The sequence below is a fragment of the Mobula hypostoma genome, chromosome 26 (genome assembly GCF_963921235.1).
Source record: "Mobula hypostoma chromosome 26, sMobHyp1.1, whole genome shotgun sequence".
In the NCBI taxonomy this organism is placed as follows: Eukaryota; Metazoa; Chordata; class Chondrichthyes; order Myliobatiformes; family Myliobatidae; genus Mobula; species Mobula hypostoma.
The window spans coordinates 2,210,695-2,238,574 of record NC_086122.1 but is presented as its reverse complement, the minus strand read 5'-3'; the positions used below and the strand labels follow the sequence as shown (position 1 = coordinate 2,238,574).

The following is a 27,880-nucleotide window of genomic DNA, read 5'->3' as shown; positions in this document are numbered from 1 at the left end:
TGCCCCAGCACACAACAGCAAACAGGATAGCACTGGCCACCACAGACTCGTAGAACATCCTCAGCATCGTCCGGCAGATGTTAAAGGACCTCAGTCCTCCTCAGGGAATAGGGAAGGCTCTGACCCTTCTTGTAGACAGCCTCAGTGTTCTTTGACCAGTTCAGTTTATTGTCATAAACTTCAATACTTTACTTCAGTATTCACTGTGAAAAAGGATCTTGGTGATTGTAGTGATGACTTGCAGCAGACTGAAAAGCTTGAGCATGTAGATATTAAGAAAGAGGATGTGCTGGAGCTTTTGGAAAGCATCAAGTTAGATAAGTCGCCGGGACCGGATGAGACGGACCCCAGGCTACTGTGGGAGGCGAGGGAGGAGATTGCTGAGCCTCTGGCAATGATCTTTGCATCAATGGGGACGGGAGAGGTTCCGGAGGATTGGAGGGTTGCGGATGTAGTTCCTTTATTCAAGAAAGGGAGTAGAGATAGTCCAGGAAATTACAGACCAGTGAGTCTAACCTCAGTGATTGGTAAGTTGATGGAGAAGATCTTGAGAGACAGGATTTATGAAAATTTGGAGAGGTATAATATGATTAGGAATAGTCAGCATGGCTTTGCCAAGGGCAGGTAGTGCCTTACGAGCTTGACTGGATTTTTTGAGGATGTGACTAAACACATTGATGAAGGAAGAACAGTAGAGGTAATGTATATGGATTTCAGCAAGGCATTTGATGAGGTACCCCATGCCGGGCTTATTGAGAAAGTAAAGAAGCATGGGATCCAAAAGAACATTGCTTTGTGGATCCAGAACTGGCTTGCCCACAGAAGGCAACTAGTGGTTGTAGACTGGTCATATTCTGCATGGAGGTCGGTGACCAGTGGAGTGCCTCAGGGATCTGTTCTGGGACCCTTATTCTTCGTAATTTTTATAAATGACCTGGATGAGGAAGTGGAGGGATGGGTTAGTAAGTTTGCTGATGACACAAATGTTGGAGGTGTTGTGGATAGTGTGGAGGGCTGTCAGGGGTTACAGCGGGACATTGATAGGATGCAAAACTGGTCTGAGAAGTGACAGATGGAGTTCAACTCAGATAAGTGTGAAGTAGTTCATTTTGGCAGGTTTAATATGATGGCAGGATTATAGTATTGATGGTAAGATTCTTGGCAGCGTGGAGGATCAGAGGGATCTTGGGGTCTGAGTCCATAGGACGCTCAAAGCAGCTGCGCAGGTTGACTCTGTGGTTAAGGCGGCAGTGCGGTGTATTGCGTTCATCAATCGTGGAATTGAATTTAGGAGCCGAGAGGTAATGTTGCAGCTATATAGGACCCTGGCCAGACCCCACATGGAGTACTGTGCTCAGTTCTGTTTGCCTCACTACAGGAAGGATGTGGAAACCATAGAAAGGGTGCGAAGGAGATTTGCAAGGATGTTGCCTTTATTGGGGAGCATGCCTTATGAGAATAGGTTGAGTGAACTTGGCCTTTTCTCCTTGAATCGACGGAGGATGAGGGGTGACCTGACGGAGGTGTATAAGATGATGAGAGGTGTTGATCATGTGGATAGTCAGAGGCTTTTTCCCAGGGCTGAAATGGCTGCCACAAGATGACACAGGTTTAAGGTTCTGGTCACCTCACTATAGGAAGGATGTGGAAGCATTGGAAAGGGTACAGAGGAGATTTACCAGGACGCTGCCTGGTTTAGAAAGTATGCATTATGATCAGAGATTAAGGGAGCTAGGGCTTTACTCTTTGGAGAGAAGAAGGATGAGAGGAGACATGATAGAGCTGTACAAGATAATAAGAGGAATAGATAGAGTGGATAGCCAGCGCCTCTTCCCCAGGGCACCACTGCTCAATACAAGAGGACATGGCTTTAAGGTAAGGGGTGGGAAGTTCAAGGGAGATACTAGAGGAAGGTTTTTTACTCAGAGAGTGGTTGGTGCGTGGAATGCACTGCCTGAGTCAGTGGTGGAGGCAGATACACTAGTGAAATTTAAGAGACTACTAGACAGGTATATGGAGGAATCTAAGGTGGGGGCTTATATGGGAGGCAGGGTTTGAGGGTCGGCACAACATTGTGGACCGAAGGGCCTGTACTGTGCTGTATTATTCTATGTTCTATGTTCTATGTTAGGTTTTTTACTCAGAGAGTGGTGAGTGCATGGAATGGGCTGCCAGCAATGGTGGTGGAGGCGGATTCAATAGGGTCTTTTAAGAGACTTTTGGATAGGTACATGGAGCTTAGAAAAATAGAGAGTTATAGGTAAGCCTAGTAATTTCTAAGGTAGGGACATGTTCGGCACAACTTTGTGGTGTGAAGGGCCTGTATTGTGCTGTAGGTTTTCTATGTTTCGATGTTCTATGTTGCTAAAAGTTCCAGCGCATCCTCCTTCTCACTATTGACATGTTTATGCTGTCCTCACAAACATCAAGGCACCTCTCACTGGTGAATACTTAGGCAAATTATTCATTGAGGACAATCTCTCCCTCTTCCAACTCCAGGCATGTTTCCTCTTCTATCCCTGTCTGCTCCTTCCCCCATTCTATTCATTTTCCTATTCTTCGCACGTGTAGAACGCCTTGCAATTTTCCTTAATCCAACTCGCCAAGGCCTGCTCATAAGTCTAGCTCTCTTAAGTCTATTCTCTAATAGCTCCCTTGTAAATCTCCAGAGCCCTGTTTGATCCTTACTTCTTAAACCTTACTTTCTTTTTTCCTCTTGACTAGACACTCTACCTCTCCTGTCAACCATGATTCCTTCATCCTATCATACTTTCCCTGCCTCAAGGGGAAAGATCTATTCAGAACCCCCTACAAGTGCACCCTACACAATATCTACATTTCAGTTCACAATGTACACTCCCAAGTTCCTGCTTAACAGCATCATAATTTCCTCTGCCACAATTAAATTGTTCCCCATACCATCTGCCCATCCCTCTCCAAGGCTATGGTAAATGTCAGGGAGTTGCAGTCCCTGTCTCCAAAATGCTCACCAAGAAGAGATCTGACATAATACTGGGTTCTTTGCCTCGTACCAGATTCAGTATGGCATCTTCTTGAGTTGACCTATTTACAACAGGAATCCTTCCCGGACACACCTAACAAAATCTGTCTCTATATCTCTTGCAGTGAGGAAGTGCCAATCAGTATTAGAGAAGTTGAAACTATCCATGACAGCATCTCTGTTATTTCTACACCTTCTAAAACCTGCCTCCTGATCTGATATTCATTGACTCTGTTGCTACTATGGACTCTATAAAATACTCTCAATTGAGTGATTGCTCTTTTCTTGATTCCGAATATCACCCACACTGACTCAGTAGACAAACCCTCCACAACAGAAAAGCCTACGAAATGTAGCAGATACGGCTCAGTCCACCATGAGTAAAGCTCTCCCCACCATTGAGCACATCTACCCAAAGCACTATCGCAGAAGAAGAACATCCATCATCAAAGACCCCTATCATCCAGGCCATGCTCTCTTCTCACTGTTGCCATCAGGAAGAAAGTACAGGAGCCTCAGGACTCACACCACCAGTTTCAGGAACAATTATTATCCACTCTTGAACGAGAGGGGATAACTTCACTCAAGGTCATTTCCTCATCTCTGAACCATTTGCACTGTACTGGACTCACTTTTCAAGACTCTTCATCTCATGTTCTCGATATTTATTGCTTAATTTTTTTTCTCTTTCTTCTTGTATTTGCACAATTTATTGATTTTTTTCTTGCACATTGGTTGGGTCTGGTCTTTCATTGATTCTATTTTTTATTTTCTATTCAGTGTGATTGAGGAAGGGTCGCAGCAGGAGGAGAAGCGAGAGGCGCGGGAGGGTGTTGAGTGCTGGGAAGCTGCTCAGGTGAGTGTGCTTTAAAAAGGAGCATGGAGGGCAACTGAAGGGTTAAACAAAGTGTTGATTAGAGGGAGAAAGTACTTGAGATAATTGGCAGGGATAAATAAAAGGATGGGTAACTGAAGAGGAGCAGCCAGGAATGAGTTGGCTGGTGGAAGTGGGAGGCCGAAAGGTGGCTGGGGGGTGGCAGAAAGGGAGAGCATCAGGGAGGGAGCCGGGTTGTTGGGCGAGGTTTTTGGCCGAAGTGGAGTTTGGGCTGGGGGTAGGGTCGGTGGGGGGCGCAGTGGAGGGGGGGCGGAGGTGTGGAATGTCGGGCTCTGGGAAGTCGGCGGATGGTCAAGACGGGACAGCCAAACATTGGAAAGAAGATGAGATTAAAGCAATTATAAAACTAAGTGAAGACGGGGCGTCTTTTGGTGATTGGAACCCGGTTCTTTTGACGAAGATGCTCAACAAAATTATAGGCGAGATTAAAGGAGCAAAGATTTTACGAAATGGATTGCTATTAGTGATTTGTTGGGATAGTGCTCAGCAAGGCACAGTGATAAGATTATGTAAAATAGAGGGCAAAGAAGTACAATGCTCAATACCCAACAATAGAAAGTGGACTAGAGGAGTTATTTCGGGGATATCAACAGAAGTTACTATGGATGAGATTAAACGGAACATAAAAGGAGCAAAAATTATTGAGGCCAAACGTTTGAAAGTTACAAGAAACAGGAAAAAATGTGATAGTTTATCGGTAATGATTAACTTTGATGAAGAGAGATTGCCGACTAATGCTTACTTAGGGTATATGTGTTATGCGGTTAGAATATATATACCACTGCCTTTAAGTTGCTATAGATATCAGAAATTCGGGCACATTGCGGCGGTCTGCAGAGGAAAACAAAGATGTGGGAGATGCACTGGAGAACATAAATATGGGAAATGCGAAGCGGGAGTTGGGCTGAAATGCTGCAATTGTGGTGAGGAACACAGCGCAGCTTATCGAGGGTGCATTTATAGCAAGAAGGCAGCTGAGATACAATATGTAAAAGTAACTCAAGGAATCAGTTATGCAGAGGCAGTGAAAGAACTTGATGAGAAAAAGGCTGTCAAGCAAACAAATACAGGGAATAATAAACCGGTGAATTGTGAGAGCTGCAATATGAAAAATAAATATACACTATTAATGAGTAGAAAGGAGCTCGTGCTTTTTAAGGGGGATGCAATTAATTGTTCAGTGCAAACAAGCGAAAGAACTGAGAAAATTAAACTTATCGTCAAGTCTGCAGAAAAGTATCTTGGTATTAAAGGGATTAGGTGGGAAGAAGTTAAAGAAACGCTGAATGGAGGATCCAACGGTTCACAGGCAGGGGAGATGGAATCTTAATGGCGGTATATTTATCGCAAATGGTCAAGAATTTAAGAAAAGTTTCGGAACTTAAGGAAAATCCTCAGATTTTATGGTTGAAGCCCAGGGTAAATGTGCAGAACTTCAACAACAAATAGAAGTACCCAACAAGAACAACGGTGAGTTGGGAAGAGATTGGAAAATGGAGGAATTTATTACAAGGATACAAAAGGAAAAGGAATTTGTTGCAAAGTGAATTATCTACATTCAGATTATAAAATGAAAACATGAAAGCAAATGAAGAAGAACTCCGAGGTCTCAGTAAACAACTGCAGGCTATGATCCAAGAAAAGGAAAAAGCAGATAGACTTGGAAAAACAGCAATTTTAAAAGTATAACATGCGATAATTACTATTCTTTAACAAGACGATTTTAGTCTTACAAGTGATGTAGATGAAATCAATGTAATTGAGGTAATGCAACTACGCAAAAACATGTGACATAATTAGGGAAGAATAGCAGTTTGCGGTATTATCTAATGAGCCCATTAAGCATTCACGAGGAATTACAACTACAGAGTGATGCTAATAGAGAACTGCAGGCTGAACTAGGTTGTCTAAAGTAGAGAACTCCAGGACATATTTGGTTGGAACACAAGAAGTCCTGCGGGGGGCGGTAATGCACTGACAGCCGCCATAAAACAAAAAAGAAGAAAAAGAGGATCAGCCAGTGTGTGAGTGGCTCAGGGTAGGACTGGAGCTTTGAGGCTTTGGCGAGCAGAGGCTGAGGATGAGCCTGCTCCCAGTGAGGTAAGGCCGGGTAAGTTCCTTTAATTAATTTAATTAACTTAGGAGTAGGTAATGGAGGCAGCAGTTCGGGCAGTTGAGTGCTCTGTATGTGGTATGTGGGAAGTCAGGGCGGGCACAATTGTCCCTGATGACTACAGCTGTAAAAGGTGCATCCAGCTGCAGCTCCTGGCAAACCGAGTTGGGGAACGGGAGCTGGAGCTGGATGAACTTCGGATTATTTGTGAGGGAGAGGCAGAAATAAACAGGAGTTTCAGGGAGACAGTCACCCCTAAGAGTCAGGAGACAGGTAGCTGGGTGACTGTCAGGAGAGGGAAGAGGAATAGACAGAATGAGCAGAGCACCCCTGTGGCTGTTCCCATCAATAATAAGTATACCGTTTTGGATACTGTTGGTGGGGACGACCTACAAGGGACAAGTCGTAGTCGTCACGTCTCTAGCACCGAGACTGGACCCTCAGCTCAGAGGGGAAGGAGGGAGAAGAGGAGAGCAATCATGATAGGGGATTCGATAGTTAGGGGGACAGATAAGAGGTTCTGTGGGAGAGATTGAGAATCCCAGATGGTCTGTTGCTTCCCTGGTGTCGGGGTCCGTGATATCTTGGATTGAGGGAGGGTGAGCAGCCAGATGTCGTGGTCCATGTAGGGACCAATGACGTGGATAGGAAGGAGGAGGAGGTCCTGCAAAGAGAGTTTTGTGAGTTAGGTGCAAAGTTGAAGGACAGGACCTCCAGGGTTGCGATCTCAGGATTGCTACCCGTGCCACGTGCTAGTGAGGCTAGAAATAGGAAGATAATGCAGCTAAATATGTGGCTAAGGAGATGGTGCAGGAGGGAGGGCTTCATGTTTCTAGACAATTGGGCCTTGTTTCAGGGAAGGTGGGACCTGTTCCGATGGAACAGTTTGCACCTGAACTGGAGGGGGACTAACATCCTTTTGGGTAGGTTTGCTAGTTCCGCTCAGGGGGGTTTAAACTAGATTTGCAGGGGGAGGGGAACCAGAGTGTTAGAGCAGATAGTGAGGTGGAGGAGGATAAAGGTCATGTGAGGATTGCATGTATAGACAGTAATCAAAGGCTTGTACATGATAGATGCATTTATTTCAATGCAAGGAGTATTGTAAGGCAGATGAGCTGAGGGCGTCGATTGACACATGGGATTATGACATTATTGCTATTAGTGAGACTTGGTTGCAGGAGGGGCAGAACTGGCAGCTTAATGTTCCGGGGTTCTGTTGTTTCAGATGTGACAGAGGGGGAGGAATGAAAGGGGAAGGAGTGGCATTACTAGTCAGGGAGAATATCACAGCTGTGCATAGACAGGACAACCCATTGGGCTTGTCTACAGAGGCCATATGGGTGGAGCTGAGGAACGGGAAAGGTGCGACCACACTAATAGGGTTGTATTGTAGACCGCCCAATAGTCAGAGAGAATTGGAGGAGCAAATCTGTAGAGAGATAGCAGACTGATGTAAGAAACAGAAAGTTGCAATAGTAGGGGATTTTAACTTTCCACATATTGACTGGGTTTCCCACACTGTGAAAGGGTTAGATGGCATGGAGTTTGTCAAATGTGTTCAGGAAAGTTTTCTAAATCAATATATAGAGGTACCAATGAGAGAAGATGCAATACTTGATCTCCTATTAGGGAACCAGACAGGTCAGGTGACAGAAGTACTGTATGTGTAGGCAAACATTTTGGGTCCAGTGACCATAATGTCATTAGTTTCAAGTTAATTATGGATAAGGATAGGTCTGGTCCTCGAGTTAAGGTTCTAAATTGGAGAAGGGCCAATTTTGAGGAAATGAGAAAGGATCTAGGAAGAGTGGATTGGGATGTTGTTTTCTGGCAAGGATGTGCTCAGTATGTGGAAGGCATTCAAAGGCAAAATTTTGGGAGTGCAGAGTTTGCAGGTTCCTGCCAGGATTAAAGGCAAAGTTAACAGGCATAGGGAACCCTAGTTTTCAAGGGATAGTGGCAATCTGGTTAAGAAAAAGAGAGGTGTATAGCAGGTATAGGCAACAAGCAACAAATGAAGTACTTGAAGAGTATAGAAAATGTGAGAAAATACTGAAGGAAATCAGGAAGGCAAAAAGAAGACATGAGGTTGCTTTGGCAGATAATGTGAAGGTAAACCCGAAGGGTTTCAACAAGTATGTTTGGAGCAAAAGGATAGTAAGGGACAAATATGGTCCCCTAGAAGATCAAAGTGGTCGTCTATGTGTGGAGCCTCACAAGATCGAGGAGATCTTAAAACAGTTTTTTTGCATTAGTATTTACTCAGGAAACTGGCATAGCGTATATGGAAGGAAGGGAAACAAGCAGCAGTGTCATGGAACATACAGAGACTAAAGAGGAGGAGGTGCTTACTGCCTTACAGCGAATAAAGGTAAATAAATCCCCCGGGCCTGACATGATATCTCCTCCGGCCTAGAGAGAGACTAGTGTAGAAATCGCAGGAGCCCTAGCAGAAATATTTAAAATGTCCTTAACCACGGGTATGGTGCCAGAGGATTGGAGGGTAGCTCATGTTGTTCCATTGCTTCAAAAGCGCTCCAAAAGTAAACCAGGTAATTACAAAAACACGAGGAAATCTGCAGATGTTGTAATTTCAGGCAACACACATCAAAGTTGCTGGTGAACGCAGCAGGCCAGGCAGCATCTCTAGGAAGAGGTACAGTCGACGTTTCGGGCCGAGACCCTTCGTCAGGACTATGAAGAAGAGCTAGTAAGAGATTTGAAAGTGGGAGGGGGAGGGGGAGATCCAAAATGATAGGAGAAGACAGGAGGGGGAGGGATGGAGCCAAGAGCTGGATAGTTGATTGGCAAAAGGGATATGAGAGGATCATGGGACAGGAGGCCTAGGGAGATGAAAAGGGGGAGGGGGAAAAAGAGCCCAGAGGATGGGCAAGGGGTATAGTAAGAGGGACAGAGGGAGAAAAAGGAGAGAAAAAGAATGTGTGTAAATAAATAAATTTTCATCTTTACAGTAGAAGAGGCCGTGGATAGACATATCAGAATGGGAATGGGATGGCATTAGTTACCTTCAGGAAAGAGGCACACACTGAATGACATTGACTTCTCAAACTTCCGCTCATGCCTAAATGGATATTCAACCTATGAATACTACCTCACTTTTAAAAAAAATTATATTATTTCTGTTTTTGCACTTTTGGTTCAATATCCATTTAGGAATTGTATGGCAGAGGGGAAGACGTTGTTCTTGAATCATTGAGTGTGTGTCTCTTTTCTGAAGGTAACAATGAGAAGAGGGCATGCACTGGGTGATGGGTGTCCATAAAAATGGCCATCACCTTTCTGAGACACCGCTGGATGAAGATGTCCTGGATTCTACTGAGGCTAGTACCCAAGATGGAACTGTTAATTTTACAACTTTCTATAGCTTCTTTTGGTCCAGTGCAGTAGCGCTGCCCCCCGCCCCCCGACACCATACCAGATAGTGATGCAGCCTGTCAGTATGCTTTCCATGGTACGTCTATAGAAGTATGAGTGTTTTAGATTACCGACCAACAGGAAAAATGTAAATAAGATTGTAAGAGTACAGAGAAAATTTACAAGGATGTTGCTGGGACTAGAGGCCCTGAGTTATAAGGAAAGATCGAATTTTAGAACTTTGAGAGTAGTGAGGATGTGGAAAGAGCTGCCAGCATGTTTGATGGATGTGATTTTGATTTCAACGTTTAAGCAAAATTTGGATAAGTATGTTGATGGGAGAGATATGGAGCGTTCTGGTCTGGGTGCAGATCAATGCCACTAGACAGTTCAATGGTTCAGTTTGGGCTGGATAGGCTGAAGGGACTGTTTCTATACTGTAGCTTGCTATGATTATAATTACTTTAACCAAGTGGAAAAGCCAAGGTTTATGTGGAATAGAGGCAGATTTGCCTAGAAATTGTCTCATGTCATGAATTTATGCATTAAGCTGGGGATGCATTTTTTACATCCACACCAATTGATGCTGGAGTAATGGAGTGACTTTTTAAACTGGGTTTTCAAGTGTGTTTTCATGAGGCATTGTTGCCAGAAAAGCAAAACATCAACTGAGGCAAATTAAAATGAATTTAGTATCAGAAAAGCAAAAAAAAAAGTAGATGCTGTAAATCTGACTTAAAAATATAAAGTGTGCATATATTAAGGTTACCGCATGAACTTTAAGTGGGAGGGAAAAAACTCCTTGTAAAAGTATATGCAATGGCTAAAGCCCAGCTGGATGAATCGAAAGGCCTAAAAGAAAGGAGTCTATAGGGATAGGAAAACAGGGGATTCATCAGATTATGTTGTGGTTGACGGAATCCTTTGAATTAGTTTTTACAAAACATAACATTAAGCATTCAACAAATTCTTTCTCTTGGGATTCAGCACCAAGCTAATTTTCCAAATCTACCTGCATTCTGATATCCCCCATGACTATCGTAACATTTCCCTTTTGATAAGCATTTTCTGTCTCCCATTGAAATTTGTAGCTCACGTCCTGGCTACTATTTGGCAACCTGTATAAAACTCCCAGAGTCTTTTTACCCTTACAGTTTCTTAACTCTACCCACACGGTTTCTATATCTTCCAATCCTATGTCACCTCTTTCTAAAGATTTGATTTCTTTTTTTTAAACCAACAGAGCCACCCTGCCCCCTCGGCCTTCCTGCCTGTCCTTTTGATACAATGTGTATCTTTGGATGTTAAGTTCCTAACTATGACCTCCTTTCAGCCATGCTGTCATACCTACCAAATTACTGTGCTACCAGATCATCTACCTTATTCAGTACACTGCATGCATTTGGATATACCACCTTCAGACCGATATTTGTCACCCTTTTAGGTTTTGTCCCCATGTTACATTTCAGCTCATCCCACTGACTGGAATTTTGACCTCATCTGCCTATCCTTCCTGACAATCTCAATGCACATTGCACCTAGTTATACACCGACTACCCCATCTTCAGCCCTATCATTCTGCCACACCCACACCCCTGCCAAATTAGTTTAAAACAACACAAACAAATCTAGCCAACCTGGCCACACAGATATTGGTCCCCCTTGGCTTCAGATATAACCTATCCCTTTTGTACAGGTCATATACGAGATCCCAGTGATCCATAAATCTGAAGCCCTGCCTCCTGCACCAGTTCCTCAGCCATGCATTCACTTGCCAAGTTATTCCATTCTTACCCTCACTGGCACATAGTGCAGGCAACAGTCCAGAGATTACAATCATGGAGGTCTTGCTTTTCAGCTTTCTACCCAACTCCCCACATTTGCTCTTCAGGACCTCCTCCCTTCTCCTACCCATGTCGTTGGTGCCAACATGTATCATGACTTCTGGCTGTTCACCCCATTAAAATGCTACGGATCCAATCTGAGATGTTCCTGACCCTGGCACCTGAGAGGCAACATACCATCCGGTGTCTCTTTCATGTCCACACAATCTAGTGTCTACTCCTCTAACTGTTGAATCCCCTATCACAACTGCAATCCTCATCTTCCCCCCCCCCCCCACCGCCTCCCTTCTAAGTCACAGCACCAGAGACCTGGCCACGTTAGCTCTCCCCGGAGGATCATCCCAGTCAACAGCATCCAAAGCGGTACGCTTATTATTGTGGGGAACAGCCAGAGGGATACCCATTTCTTTTCCCTCTCCTGACAGTCACCCAGGTACTTGCCTCCTGCAACTTAAGGGTGACTACCTCCCTGTAGCTCAGATCTCTCACCTCCTCAGTTTTCTGTATGAGCCGAAAGTCATCAAGCAGTAGCTCCAGTTCCCGAATACATTCTCTGAGGAGGTGCACTTGGTGTATAGGTGGTTATCTGGGGGACAGGAGGTCTCCCAGGATTCCCACATCTCAAAGAACATAACTCAGCCCATGGAGCCATTCTCATTGGCAAAGAATACAGAAGAAAAAACTAACCAGAAACTTACCTTGCCCAACCCTGTTGAGCCAAAGCCTCCTCTTTCTGTGCGTAGTTTCCTCTCTTGATTTGATTGGGCTACTGGGAAAAAAAACTATTGACAAGGATTCTACATCATAAGTTGTCAAATAGGTCCTAATTTGCTTTTTTACAATTCCATCTGAAGATATGAGAACTTTTCTTCTGATACACATTTATTCTTATTGCACAGAGAATTGAAAAATGATCGCTCCCCACTTTTGTATCATTATACTTACCAGTTGCATACATTTGCTATATCCTCAGTTATCAGCATGTCTATAGCAGAAATAGTGTTGCTAAATAGATTTATCCTTGTACTCCTACCATCATTCAAGCACATCAACCATTTTTCTTCAGAAAGTCTTCCACCACTGTCCCATTCACATTTATGTCATTACAGCCTGAAATTGTACTATGAGCAGTAAAATCCCCACAACATATGTCCTATTTTTCCCATTTCCACTCATGTTGTCAAACACATCAGGTATTAACCTTTCACAAGGGTTATAGAAAGTTATTATCAGTACTTTACTATTCTTTCCCCAAATTTCAACCACAATTGAATCATGACTTAGGGTGGCACGTAGTGGTTAGCACAACTTTTTACGCTACCAGGGACCAGGGTTCAATTCCTGCTGCTGCCTGTCATGAGTTTGTACATCCTCCCCGTGACTGCCTGAGTTTCCTCCAGGTGCTCCGATTTCCTTCCACAGTCCGTAGGTTAACTGGTCATTGTAAGTTGTTCCATGATTAGTTTAGGATTGCTGGGAGGCAAGGCTTGACAGGCTAGAAGGGCCTGTTCCATGCTGTATCTCAATAAATAAATAAATAAACAACCCAACCTCCATATCTCCATGTGTTAACCCATTTTTGACAAAGATGGTCACTCCTCCTCCATTAGTTGTTTTCTGATTGCATCTTATATCAACATAACCTTGTATCTCAAAACCTTGCGAATCCTTTGTTATGAACTTTACACACTGTTTCTAATCTACCTGCATTCTGGATAGTAATTGGTCCCATTGACAGTATCTTCCATATTTTCTGCAGAGCCCCTACACATGATATGCCCATTTCCACAGCCACAGCTTTCTTATATGCAGAGTGATGTTCTCCTCCACAGTTACCACATTTTAGCTTAAAACCTTCTCCACCATCTCTACTTTTTATCCTTATACACAGCTGCTACATAGCCAAACGTCTGGTATTGAAAACATCTCTGAGGGGGCAGCACATAGTCTCGAATCCTGGCAGGAAAGTTTAATAGAGCTGTTAGGGAGGGTTTAAACTAATTTGGCAGGGGGATGGGAACCGGAATGATAGAGCAGAGGAAGGGGATAACAGAAATAAATCTAAGATAGTGAACAGTAAAGATGTCAGGAAAGACAGGCAGGTGATGGGGCAAATTTGTAGCCATTGGGATGAGTTGAAGTGCAATAAAGTTGCAGTGAAATCAAAGCAAAAAGTATCAAATACTGGACTTAAGGTGTTGTACTTAAATGCACGCAGCATAAGGAATAAGGTGGATGATCTTGTTGTACAGCTACAGATTGGCAGGTATGATATTGTGGTCATCACTGAGATGTGACTAAAGGATGCATGTCTCTGGGAGTTGAACGTCCAAGGATACACGGTGTATTGGAAGGATAGGAAGGTAGGCAGAGGGGGAGACGTGGCTCTATTGGTAAGAAATGATATTAAATCGTTAGAAAGAGGTGATATAGGATCGGAAGGTGCAGAATCTTTATGGGTTGAGCTAAGGAATAGCAGGGGTAAAAAGACCCTGATGGCAGTTATTTATAGGCCTCCAAACAGCTGCAGGGATGTGGACTACAAATTACAACTGGAAATAGAAAGGCTTGTCTGAAGGGCAGTGTTATGATAATTGTGGGGGATTTTAACATGCGAGTAGATTGGAAAAATCAAGTCGGCACTGGATCTCAAGAGAGAATTTGTAGAATGTCTGCGAGATGGCTTTTTAGAACAGCTTGTTGTTGAGCCCACTAGGGGATCGGCTGTACTGGATTGGGTATTGTGTAATGAACCGGAGGTGACTGGAGAGATTGAGGTGAAGGAACCCTTAGGAGGCAGTGATCATAACATGATTGAGTTCACTGTGAAATTAGAAAAAGAGCTGAAATCTGATGTGTCGGTATTTCAGTGGAGTAAAGGAAATTACAGTGGCATGAGAAAGGAACTGGCCAAAGTTGACTGGAAAGAGACACTGGCGGGAAAGACGGCAGAGCAGCAGTGGCTGGAGTTTATGTGAAAAATGAGGAATGTGCAAGACAGATATATTCCAAAAAAGAGAAATTTTCGAGTGGAAAAAAGATGCAACCGTGGTTGACATGAGAAGTCAAAGCCAAAGTTAAAGCAAAGGAGAGGGCATACAAGGAAGCAAAAATTAGTGGGAAGACAGAGGATTGGGAAGTTTTTAAAACCTTACAAAAGGAAACCAAGAAGGTCATTAAGAGAGTAAAGATTAACTATGAAAGGAAACTAGCAAATAATATCAAAGAGGATACTAAAAGCTTTTTCAAGTATATAAAGAGTAAAAGACAGGTGAGAGTAGATATAGGACCGATAGAAAATGATACTGGAGAAATTGTAATGGGAGATGAGGAGATGGCAGAGGAACTGAACAAGTATTTTGCATCAGTCTTCACTGAGGAAGACAGCAGGATACCGAACACTCAAGGGCGGCAGGGAAGAGAAGTGTGCGCATTTACAATTACGACAGAGAAAGTACTCAGGAAGCTGAATAGGCTAAAGGTCGATAAATCGCCTGGACCAGATGGAATGCACCCTCGTGTTCTGAAGGAAGTAGCTGTGGAGATTGCAGAGGCATTGGCGATGATCTTTCAAAAGTCGATAGATTCTGGCATGGTTCCGGAAGACTGGAAGATTGCAAATGTCATTCCGCTATTTAAGAAGGGGGCAAGGAAGCAAAAAGGAAATTATAGACTGTTAGCTTGACGTCGGTGGTTGGGAAGTTGTTGGAGTCGATTGTCAAGGATGAGGTTACAGAGTACCTGGAGGCATATGAACTCAGCATGGATTCCTTAAAGGAAAATCCTGCCTGACAAACCTATTACAATTTTTTGAGGAAATTACAAGTAGGCTAGACAAGGGAGATGCAGTGGATGTTGTATATTTGGATTTTCAGAAGGCATTTGACAAGGTGCCACACATGAGGCTACTTAACAAGATAAGAGCCCATGGAATTACAGGAAAGTTACATATGTGGATAGAGCTGATTGGCAGGAAACAGAGAGTGGGAATAAAGGGATCCTATTCTGGTTGGCTGCCGGTTACCAGTGGTGTTCCACAGGGATCAGTGTTGGGGCCGCTTCTTTTTACATTGTACATCAACGATCTGGATTATGGAATAGATGGCTTTGTGGCTAAGTTTGCTGACGATATGAAGATAGGTGGAGAGGCCGGTAGTGCTGAGGAAACGGAGAGTCTGCAGAGAGACTTGGATAGATTAGAAGAATGGGCAGAGAAGTGGCAAATGAAGTACAATGTTGGAAAGTGTATGGTTATGCACTTTGGCAGAAAAAATAAACGGGCAGACTATTATTTAAATGGGGAAAGAATTCAAAGTTCTGAGATGCAACGGGACTTGGGAGTCCTCGTACAGGATACCCTTAAAGTTAACCTCCAGGTTGAGTCAGTAGTGAAGAAGGCGAATGCAATGTTGGCATTCATTTCTAGAGAAATAGAGTATAGGAGCAGGGATGTGATGTTGAGGCTCTATAAGGTGCTGGTGAGACCTCACTTGAAGTACTGTGGGCAGTCTTGGTCTCCTTATTTAAGAAAGGATGTGCTGACGTTGGAGAGGGTACAGAGAAGATTCACGAGAATGATTCCGGGAATGAGAGGGTTAACATATGAGGAACATTTGTCCACTCTTGGACTGTATTCCTTGGAGTTTTGAAGAATGAGGGGGGTCCTCATAGAAACATTTCCAATGTTAAAAGGCATGGATAGAGTGGATGTGGCAAAGTTGTTTCCCATGATGGGGGGAGTCTAGTATGAGAGGGCATGATTTCAGGATTGAAGGGCGCCCTTTCAGAACAGAAATGCGAAAAAAAATTTTTAGTCAGAGGGTGGTGAATCTATGGAATTTGTTGCCACGGGCAGCAGTGGAGGCCAAGTCATTGGGTGTATTTAAGGCAGAGATTGATAGGTATCTGAGTAGCCAGGGCATCAAAGGTTATGGTGAGAAGGCGGGGCAGTGGGACTAAATAGGATAAAATGGAGCAGCTCATGATAAAATGGCAGAGCAGACTCGATGGGCTGAATGGCCTACTTCTGCTCCTTTGTCTTATGGTCTTATGGTCTTATGGAATCATATAACTCTTTTACCTAAATTAGCCCTATCTGGCAACCTTTTTTCCCATCAAATTTAATCAATACTGATAAGTTATCTGTTTTTACTCCACTATGAAATCCTTTTCGAAGTTTAGCATCCACAACCTTTCCCCTGACTAAATAATTTTTAACTTGGTCCACGGATACATCTACAGGCACTCCAGAAATTACTTTCCAGAGCCACTGTCGCCGATAAAAAATCTTTGTTATTACTTTCCTTCCTCCTACAGCTTTTAACCCAAAAGCTTTCTAACATTATTTACTATCTTTACAAAACACTAAGAATCTCTTAAAGATTTTGTGTCTTTTCCAAATCCTTAGTTAGTCTAATTGGATTGATATCATAAATAGGTCAACATTCAAAACTCAACGAAGCCTTAAAATCTTCATTCTTTTATTTAAATTCAGTCTCTTTCCTTCATCACTGGACAATAAGCAACTATTATCCTCAGGCAGCTACTTTTTTTTCCCATTTCCTAGAAGCCTTCCCCCATATAACTGTCAATCAATACTACCTCCCATTTTCTACCACTGTCTTCTCCATCACTTCCTACCTTTTGTATCCCCTTCCTATCTGAGAGAAAACTCCCAACAGCAGGCTCAGTCCTCGGCTCAATATGCAAAACCGCAAAACCGCAAAACCACAGAACCAACTCTGGTCCAACTCTGTCCCCCTGCTCCTCCAAACAAGGATTGTGGATGAAAGCTGGCTTTAAATTGGCTATAGGTGATGAGCTGGAAATGAGTGGCAGGTGCCTTCTGTTAGTTGTGTGGAGACTGGAAGGTACCTGCTTACATAGTCCTTTCAATATTCGATAGGTTTCAGTTGTGTACTTAATATTTCATAAAATTTGAGTAATCTTTCATATATATATAAGATTTATGTATGTTTGATTAAGTACTCTTATTTATTTAAATAATTAATTATGATTAATTATAGGTTTTATATTTTCCAAACATGTGACTTGTATATGTCATCATGCTACCACGTTGTATGTGCACATCTTGCTTAAAATAAAGACTAAGTTGGACCTGCATTCCCAGATTCCTGTGCTTTCCTTTGAATTAGTTTAACATTTTGAAGTTATGTTGGCGATGATGTGTTTCTAAAACAAACCCAAGATGGCTGCCAAACTGTTGAATGCAGCTAAACGTTCAAACTAAACAAACGTGCAGTGAGTTAGAAACAGCCCAGCACGTGCAGAGCCTGTTTCGTTTTTAAAAAAGGCAGTAAATAGAAGAATTCAGGGTTCATAAATAGTGAGTACCGGGTGATAATAATCATAAAAGAGAGCAGAAATGGCTGGCCATATTCGGAAGATTGATGGGTAACAGGCTCATGTATACTCAGCTAATTCAACAATATTTTGAAGCAAATGAAATAGCCAATAAGAAACAAGAGCGAATGTTGCTCAGCATGTTGAGTTTAAAGGCATACAGTCTGTTTTGAGGTTTGGCTGCTCCAGCCAAAGCAACAGAAATCAGCTTTGCTGATATTGTCAAAATAATGCAGGTACACTTACAACCAAAATCATTGCTGATTGCAGAACACTTTAGGTTTCAAAGAAGAATCAATAAGAAGGGGAGTTGATTCCAGCCTATGTGACTGAATGGAAGAGATTTTCTGAGCAATGTCACGTTGGTAATGGGTTTGATGATACAATAACAGATTCTTCAGTTTGTGTTTTCCAACAAGAAAGCATTCAAAAATGGCTCCTAACTGAAGTACTAACACATTTGAAATCAATGTGTTAATAGAAACCACAGACAGAGACACCATTGAGTTGCAGTCAGGAATGCGAGTGAGCATGAACAAAATTGTAACGTCTAAACAGAAACTGGCCTGGCCAAACAAATCATGTTACCATCGTGGCAGGGCCTCATATATACCAGACCAATACAGATTTAAAGGTAAAACTTACAGAAAATGCAACAAAGTGGGACACATTCAAAGAGCAAATCAAGCAGACAAAATAAACGGACTGTCAGAAAAGAGGAAAAGCTAAAAAGTCAAGCTGCAATTTCAAAAACAAGAACAAAGAAAGAAAAAGGGATCAAAGGAGAGAGAGAGATGAGAGAGAGAGAGGAGAGAGGAAGCGCGTGAAAGTCAGACCGTGAGGCAGCGGGAGTGTTTAAAAGCCAGAAGGTTAACGGAGCGGGTGACGTCGTAGCAGGCGACGTAGTAGAGGGAGACAGAGTAGGAAGGCTTTGGCTCGAGGGGTTTCGGTGAGCAGAGGCTGAGGACGAGCTTGCTCCCGATGAGGTAAGGCTGGGCAAGCTCCTTTAATTTGACTACCTTAGGAGTAGGTAATGGAGGCAGCAGCTAGGGCAGCTGAGTTCTCCGTTTGCAGTATGTGGGAAGTCAGGGCAAGCACAATTGTCCCTGATGACCACACCTGTAAAAGGTGCATCCAGCTGCAGCTCCTGACAAACCAAGTTAGGGAACTGGAGCTGGAGCTGGATGAACTTCCGATCATTTGTGAGGCAGAAGCAAAAATAAACAGGAGTTACAGGGAGATAGTCACCCCTAAGAGTCAGGAGACAGGTAGCTGGGTGACTGACAGGAGAGGGAAGGGAAATAGACAGAATGAGCAGAGCACCCCTGTAGCCGTTCCCACCAATAATAAGTATATCATTTTGGATACTGTTGATGAGGATGACCTACCAGGGACAAGTTGCAGTGGTTGCATCTCTGGCACCGAGACGGGATCCTCGGCTCAGAAGGGAAGGAGGGAAAAGAGGAGAGCAGTAGTGATAGAGGTTTCGATAGTTAGGGGGACAGATAAGAGGATCTGTGGAAGAGATCGAGAATCCTGGATAGACTGTTGCCTCCCTGGTGCCAAGGTCCGCGATATCTCAGATCAAGTTCTCAGTATTCTCAAGAGGGAGGGTAAGCAGCCAGATGTCATGGTCCATGTAGGGACCAATGACGTGGGTAGGAAGAGTGAGGAGGTCCTGAAAGGTGAGTTTAGGGAGTTAGGCGCCAAGTTAAAGGACAGGACCTCCAGGATAGCAATCTCAGGATTGCTACCAGTGCCACATGCAGGTGGGTTTAGAAATAGTAAGGTAGCGTAGATCAACACATGGCTGAAGACATGGTGTAGGAGGGAGGGCTTCAGATTTATAGATAATTGGGCAGTTTTCCAGGGAAGGTGGGACCTGCTCCGGCGGGACGGTTTACATCTGAACTGAAAGGAGACAAATATTCTTGCAGGTAGGTTTGCTAGAGAGGCTCCCGTGGATTTAAACTAGATATAAGGGGGGGAGGGGAACCAGAATGTAGGAACAGATGTAGGGGAGAAGGAAGAAAAAGAAAATAGTAAAGTTGGTTGCACCGTTAGTGATAAACAGAGAGTAAGAGGTGGAAAATATCTTAGATGCATTTATTTTAATGCTAGGAGCATTGTAAGAAAGGTGGGTGAGCTGGAAGTATGATGTTGCAGCTATTAGTGAAACATGGTTGCAGGAGGGGTGTGATTGGCAACTAAATATTCCTGGATTTCATTGCTTCAGGTGTGATAGAATCGGAGGGACAAGAGGGGGAAGTGTTGCATTGCTTGTCAGAGAAAATATTACAGTGGTGCTCTGGCAGGATAGATTAGAGGACTCATCTAGGGAGGCTATTTGGGCGGAATTGAGGAACTGGAAAGCTGCAGTAACACTTATAGGGGTGTATTATAGACCACCTAATGGAGAGTGAGAATTGGAGGAGCAAATTTGTAAGGAGATAGCAGATATTTGTAGTAAGCACAAGATTGTGATTGTGGGAGATTTTAATTTTCCACATATAGACTGGGAAGCCCATACTGTAAAAGGGCTGGATGGTTTGGAGTTTGTAAAATGTGTGCAGGGTAGTTTTTTGCAGCAATACATAGAGGTACCAACGAGAGAAGGGGCAGTGTTGGATCTCCTGTTAGGGAATGAAATAGGTCAGCTGACGGAGGTATGTGTTGGGGAGCACTTCGGGTCCAGTGATCACAATGCCATTAGTTTCAATATAATTATGGAGAAGGATAGGTCTGGAACCAGGGTTGAGATTTTTGATTGGAGAAAGGCTAACTTTGAGGAGATGCGAAAGGATTTAGAAGCAGTGGGTTTGGACAAATTGTTTTATGGGAAGGATGTAATAGAGAAATGGAGGTCATTTAAAGGTGAAATTTTGAGGGTACAGAATCTTTATTTTCCTGTTAGGTTGAAAGGAAAGGTTAAAAGTTTGAGAGAGCCATGGTTTTCAAGGGATATTGGAAACTTGGTGCAGAAAAAGAGAGATATCTACAATAAATATTGGCAGCATGGAGTAAATGAGGTGCTCGAGGAATATTTCTACAGTTATATTAATAGCAAAAGGATAGTGAGGGATAAAATTGGTCCCTTAGAGAATCAGAGTGGACAGCTATGTGTGGAACCAAAGGAGATGGGTGAGATTTTGAACAATTTCTTTTCTTCACTAAGGAGAAGGATATTGAATTGTGTAAGGTAAGGGAAACAGGTAGGGAAGTTATGGAAACTATGATGGAAACTATAAGAGGAAGTACTTGTGCTTTTAAGGAATATAAAAGTGGATAAGTCTCTGGGTCCTGATAGGGTATTCCCTAGGACCTTGAGGGAAGTTAGTGCAGAAATAGCAGGGGCTCTGACAGAAATATTTCAAATGTCATTAGAAACGGGGATGGTGCTGGAGGATTGGCATATTGCTCATGTTGTTCCATTTTTTAAAAGGGTTCTAAGAGTACACCTAGCAATGATCAGCCTGTGAGTTTGACATCAGTGGTGGATAAATTGATGGAAAGTATTCTTGGAGATGGTATGTCTAATTATCTGGATAGACAGGGTCTGATTAGGAACAGTCAACATGGATTTGTGCATGGAAGGTCATATTTGACAAATCTTACTGAATTTTTGAAGAGGTTACTCGGAAAGTTGACGAGGGTAAAGCAGTAGATGTTGTCTATATGGACTTCAGTAAGGCCTCTGACAAGGATCCACATGGAAGGTTAGTTAGGAAGGTTCAATCATTAGGCATTAATATTGAAGTCGTAAAATGGATTCAGCAGTGACTGGATGGGAGATGCCAGAGAGTAGTGGTGAGAGAAGTATGCAGATGATACTAAGGTAGGTGGCGTTGTGGATAATGAAATAGGTTTTCAAAGCTTGCAGAGAGATCTAGGCCAGTTAGAAGAGTGGGCTGAAAGATGGCAGATGGAGTTTAATGCTGATAAATGTGAGGTGCTACATTTTGGTAGGACTAATCAAAATAGGATATACATGGTAAATGGTAGGGCATTGAAGAATTCAGTAGAATGAGGGATCTAGGAATAATGGTGCATTGTTCCCTGAAGGTAGAATCTCATGTGGATAGGGTGGTGAAGAAAGCTTTTGGTATGCCTGCCTTTATAAATCAGAGCATTGAGTATAGGAGTTGGGATGTAATGTTAAAATTGTACAAGGCATTGGTAAGGCTAAATTTGGAGTATTGTGTACAGTTCTAGTCACCGAATCACAGGAAACATGTCAACAAAATAGAGAGAGTACAGAAAAGATTTACTAGAATGTTACCTGGGTTTCAGCACCTAAGTTACAGAGAAAGGATGAACAAGTTGGGTGTTTATTCTTTGGAGTGTAGAAGGTTGAGGGGGGCTTAATAGAGGTATTTAAAATTATGAGGGGGATAGATAGAGTTGACATGGATAGGCTTTTTCCATTGAGTGTAGGGCAGATTCAAACAAGAGGACATGAGTTGAGAGCTAGGGGGCAAAAGTTTAGGGGTAACATGAGGGAGAACTTCTTTACTCAGAGAGTGGTAGCTGTGTGGAACGAGCTTCCAGCAGAAGTGGTCAAGGCAGGTTCGATATTGTCATTTAAAGTAAAATTGGATAGCTATATGGACAGGAAAAGAATGGAGGGTTATGGGCTGAGTGCAGGTCGGTGGGACTAGGTGAGTGTAAGCATTCAGCACGGACTACAAGGGTCGAGATGGCCTGTTTCCGTGCTGTAATTGTTATATGGTTATATGGTTATAGGAGAAGAAAGAGAGGGGAGAGAAAGGAGCAAGAGAGGGGGAGGGAAGGAGAGAAAGAATGTGAACAAGAAAGAGAATAGTGTGAAAGAGAGAAGAAACATGAGTAAGTATAAGAAAGGAATCAAAGGAGAAAGAGAGGGGCGAGAGAGGGTGAGGGGGATGAGATGAGAGGGCGGGGGGAGAGGAAGAACCACTTTCTCAAAGTTAACTCCTACAACCACCACGGAGGAGGACCCAGAACCTGAGATAATTGTCCCAGGCAGCAAAGTTAATGGGCAGGTGTAGCACTTAGGTTGCTTGCAGGGATTAATAATAGGAGGGAGAAAAGTGAGGACAGATGAATGGACACGGGAATCATGGAGGGAGCGATCTCAGTGGAAAGTGGGGAGGGGTGGGAGATAATACGTTTAGTGGTAGGATCCCTTTGGAGATGGTGGAAACTGAAGAGGCCCATGAGGTGGTAGTACAAGATAAACACTATTACATTTCAGGTGATGGGAAGATGGGGTGAGCCTAGATTTTCAGAAAATAGAGGAGATGCAGGTAAGGGCAGCATCAATGGTGGTGGAAGGGAAATCCTATTCTTTGAAGAAGGACATCTCCACTGTCCTGGAATGGAAAGCTGCATCCTAGAAACAGATATGGTGGAGACAAAGGAACTGAGAGAAAGGAATAGCATTTTTACAGGAGACAGGGTGGGAAGAGTCAAGATACCCATGGGAATTGGTAGGTTCATAAAAAATGGTGGTTGATAATTGTCTCCAGAGATAGAGAGATCAAGAAAGGAGAGATGTGTCAGAACTTTCCTTGATGGTGGTTAAGGCTGGTGCTGGTGAAGCATTAGACAGTTTTGACTACCCATTGTGGAGCCTTCTTGTACACCACAGTGCAGTTTCCAAACCATACAGTGATTCAGCATGTTAGAATACTCTCTACTGCACATCTATGGAAGGACATAAGTTTGAATGTGCATATTCCAGCGCCCTTCAGTATCCTCAGAATGTAGAGAAGTATTGATGAGCTTTCCCGATTGTGTAGGTTGTGTTCTGGGTACATGAAAGGTTGTGTAAGATGTGCATTTGCAGGGGTGTGAAACTGCTTACAGTTTCCACTGCTGTGCCACTGATGTAAAGAGGAGTGTGAGAGATGCAAGTTCTCCTAAAATTGATAATCACCTCTATTGTCTTGTTGACATTGAGGAAGAGGTTATTTGCCTGGCACCAGGCCCTGAGCAGTTCCCTCTCCTCTCTGTGGGCCATCTCATCATTGTTGATGATGCCCCCACCCCCACAATAACCGTGTCATCGGCAAAATTGACAACGTGATACTCTGTACTTGGGTGTTTGCCGAGTAATATATTACTTGGGAGTTTAGCTGAGTTATATTCTATCCCTATCAAAGTGAATTTCAAAATATTGGATTTGCTTTCCTTACTGCTATTCAACCTATAAGTTAACCTTCAAGGAATCCTGCTCTCAAATACCCCTAAGTAGCTTTGCACTATCGATTTCTGAATTCTCTCCCCATTTAGAAAATAGTCTATACCTCTGAACCTTCCACCAAAGTGCATGATGATGCACTTCACTGCATTTTTCTTGTAGCTCCAGAGGTCTGAGCCAGTGCTCATACAGGTGGACAGGGTCAGCTTTTAAATTCCTCAGTGTTATCATTTCAGAGGATCTGTCCTAGGCCCAGGACATAAGGGCAATTATGAAGAAAGCACGGCGGCAGCTCTGCTTCCTCAGGAGTTTACGAAGATTCGACATGATATCTTTAACTATGACAAGCTTCTATGGATGTGTATTGGAGAGTATATTGACTGGCTGCATCACAGTTTGGTATGGAGGCACCAATGCCTTTGAACGGAAAACCCTACGGAATCCTCCAACCTTACCCCCTCCGACCACATTGCCTTTCACTCTCTCTGCACCAATCCCAAACTTATCATCAAACCCATAGACAAATGGGGTGCTGTTATAGTGTGGCACACTGAACTCTACCTTGCTGAGGCCAGACAGCAACTCTCAGACATCTCTTTATACCTACCACTCAGATGATCCTACTCCACACCATCAGAAAACTGGCTCCAACACCATCACTGACCTCATCCACTCTGGAGAACTCTCACCCACTCATTCTAGTGGCCAAACATTTTAATTCCGATTCCCATTTCTGTTCCTACATGTCGGTTCATGGCCTCCTCTTGGCACCTTTTAACTTTTTCTCACCTGCCTATTACTTGCCCCTGGGTCCACCCCCTCTTCCTTTTCTCCTACAGTCCACTCTCCTCTCCTATCAGATTCTTACTTCTCCAGCCGTTGATCTTTCCCATCCATCTGGCTTCAGCTATCACCTTGCAGCTGGTCTCTTTTCCTTCCCCACCTTCTTATTTTAGCATCTTCCCTCTTTATTCTCAGTCCTGAAGAAGGGTCTTGACCCAAAATGTGGACTATTTATTCATTTCCATAGGTGCTGCCTAACCCGCTGACTTCCTCCAGCATTTTGTATCTGTTCCTTTGGATTTCCAGCATCTGCACTCACTCTTGTTCGTAAAATCCTACAAACAGTTGTGGATAAAGCCCTGTCTATTACAAGTAAAGCTCTCCCCACCACTGAGCACATTTAATCGAAGCATTGTTGCAAGAAAGCAACATCCATCATCAGGCATCCCCACCACCCAAGTTGTATTCTCTTCTCACTGCTACCATCAGGGCGAAGGTACAGGAGCCTTAGGGCTCACACCACCAGCTTCAGGAACAAATATTAACCCTCTACAGAGCTGGATTAACCTAATAGCAAAAGTAGCATATGCTATGGGCCCCGCCCGCACTAAATGCTTGCAAGCTGCAGTCCAGTGAAATCGGCATCCCACTGTATTCTTCATGACTGTTAGAGTGAGTTTTGGGTAGACAATTCATTTACACTTAAATAAATGACTTCAGCCATCAGTCTTTTGTTCTTTGACAAAGTACTGTGGATTGAGTTCATAACAATGCATTTCCTAAAAGCTGTGAACTCAGTTTCATTTGTAACAATGCATCTCTGGAGCCTCTGACAGGTAGTTGCGAAGAAACCATATCTATGCTTTTTGAATATGAATTGTCCTCTATATTAGCATGTAACATAGCAAATAATGTATTATGGATTTTAACTTGCATCCCTAAAGGCCACGAATGCCAGCTTAGGCATACTGGCAACGGTGGAATGAATTTAATCGAAAGATGTGAAAACTTCAAAGAATTGTCTATACTCGTAACTATGAACTGTCCTTTGTGTTTAGCAAATAAATATCGAGCCTCAATCATAAGGCGGTAAGACTTGTTCTGCCAGGGGTCTCTGCCTGCTGTAACCTTGTTTTGTCAAATAAAGAAACTGCCTTGTACCTACCGGTAACGCAATGCTCTGTGATTTCATCCACGTCACAACAATGATCTGGCAACGCTGTTGTTTTCATGTCGGGGGAGCTGCATGCTTCATGGTACGGTATGTGTGTGCAGGCATGTGTTGGCTCCTTGCTGTGTCGTGGTGACCTTTGTGCTGTCTCCCACGCTCCCAAGCCGCTGCAGCGTGTGCTGTTAACGCCGCACCTCCAGCGGCGCCGCGGTGAGCCTGCGAGAAGGGATGTACGACTCAACAGTTTTATGTGACCCAGTTCATTCCTCATTTTCAAAACTGAAAAGGATTAAAAATGAACTAAGGAGCACCATGGGTCAAAACAGATTGAACAATCTCACCCTAATGAGCATTGAACATGAACTTCTGCGTGAAATAGACATTTCCAGAATCATCAACAAATTTGCTCATGCTAAATCTAGAAAATCTAACTTTTAAATTGTAGTTTTGTTACTTTTGACAGTTGAAATTGATAGCTACATGTAAGTAATACTATCACTGAAGTGTCAGACATTTGTCGTATTATCTGGCTGTATAGCAAATGAAAAAAAAATGAATTACTTTACTATTCAAGTAAATAACTTATGTTTTAATACTTATGTGCATTTTTAAAAAAATTTAGGACCCCTTTATAACATATGCTACAGGCTCCACACTAGATTAATCCGGCTCTGACCCTCTATCATCAAGTTTAAGAGGATAACTTCACTTTGAAGTTGAGATGTCTGAGAGTTGCCACCTGGCCATCATCGAAATGCTCTCACAACCTATGGACTTACTTTCAAGGACTCTTCATTGTATGTTCACAATATTTATTGCTTCTTTAGTTGTTGTTATTATTATTTCTTTTTTTTTGTAACAGCAGTTTGTTCTTATACTCTGGTTAAACGCCCAAGTTGGTGTGGTCTTCTATTGATCCTATTATGGTTTTATTGAGTATACCACAAAAAATGAATCTCAGTGTTGTATCTGGTGACATATGCGTACTTTGTTAATAAATTTACTTTGAACTTTTTACGCTTGCTTATTTGTCTATATAATTTTGTAGCACAGTTAGGGATTGGCAAGTATGACAAACATTCCTAAAAGATCATAGTTGGGAGCTTAACATCCAAGGACAAACCTTGTATTGAAAGGACAGAAAAGTAGACAGAGGGGGTGGAGTGGCTCTGTTGTTAAAAAATGAAATCAAATCCTTGGAAAAAGAGCTGACATAGGATCAGAAGAAGTACGTCTACCCTTGTGGTTAGAGTTAAGTAACTGCAAGGGTAAAAAGAACCCGATGGGAGTTGTATACATGGTCTCCATTGCCAGGAAATATAAAAGACATGTAATAAGGGCATCGGGGATTTGAATATCCAGGTAGGTTGGGAAAATCAAGTTGGTGTAGATCCCAAGAGAAAGAAATGGTAGAATGCCCACAAGAAAGTTTGACCCAAATAAGGGAAAGGCAATTCTGGATTGGGTGTTGTGTAAAGAACCAAATTTCATCAGGGAGCCTTTGGTAGGCAGTGATCATAATAGACACAGAGAAAACCTATAGCACAATACAGGCCGTTTGGCCCACAAAGTTCTACCGAACATGTCCCTACCTTAGAAATCACTAGGCTAACCGATAGCCCTCTATTTCTTTAAGCTCCATTTACCTATCCAAAAGTCTCTTAAAAGACCCTATCATATCCGCCTCCACCACCGTTGCCGGCAGCCCATTCCACACACTCACCACTCACTAAGTAAAAAAAACCTACCCCTCACATCTCTTCTGTACCTACTCCCCAGCACCTTAAGCCTGTGTCCTGTGGCAACCATTTCAGCCCTGGGAAAGTGCCTCTCACTATCCACACGATCAATGCCTCTCATTATCTTACACACTTCTATCAGGTCACCTCTCATTCTCCGTCACTCCAAGGAGAAAAGGCTGAGTTCACTCAACCTATTCTCATAAGGCATGCTTCCCAATCCAAGCAACGTCTTTGTAAATCTCCTCTGCACCCTTTCCATGGCTTCCACATCCATCCTGTAGTGAGGCAACCAGAACTGAGCACATTACTCCAAGTGGGGTCTCACCAGGGTCCTTTATAGCTGCAACATTACCTCTTGGCTCCTAAATTCAATTTCACGATTGACGAAGGCCAATACACTGTATGCCTTCTT

General features: G+C 43.1%; 1 protein-coding gene across 7 annotated transcripts in view; it reads right to left on the bottom strand.

Annotated features, from left to right (window-relative positions):
* LOC134338213 (adhesion G protein-coupled receptor B2-like) overlaps positions 1-27,880 on the bottom strand; it is a 1,212,788-nt gene that overhangs the window by 1,104,821 nt on the left and 80,087 nt on the right. For 2 of the 7 annotated variants that reach the window (XM_063033887.1, XM_063033889.1), the window contains exon 2: positions 25,721-25,942. The exons of 4 other annotated variants lie outside the window; for them this stretch is intronic. The gene's annotated coding sequence lies outside the window, so the exon portion shown is untranslated. Of the gene's footprint in view, positions 1-11,926; positions 12,011-25,720; positions 25,943-27,880 lie in introns of all 7 variants that reach the window. One more of the 7 variants, XM_063033890.1, reaches the window with a different exon arrangement.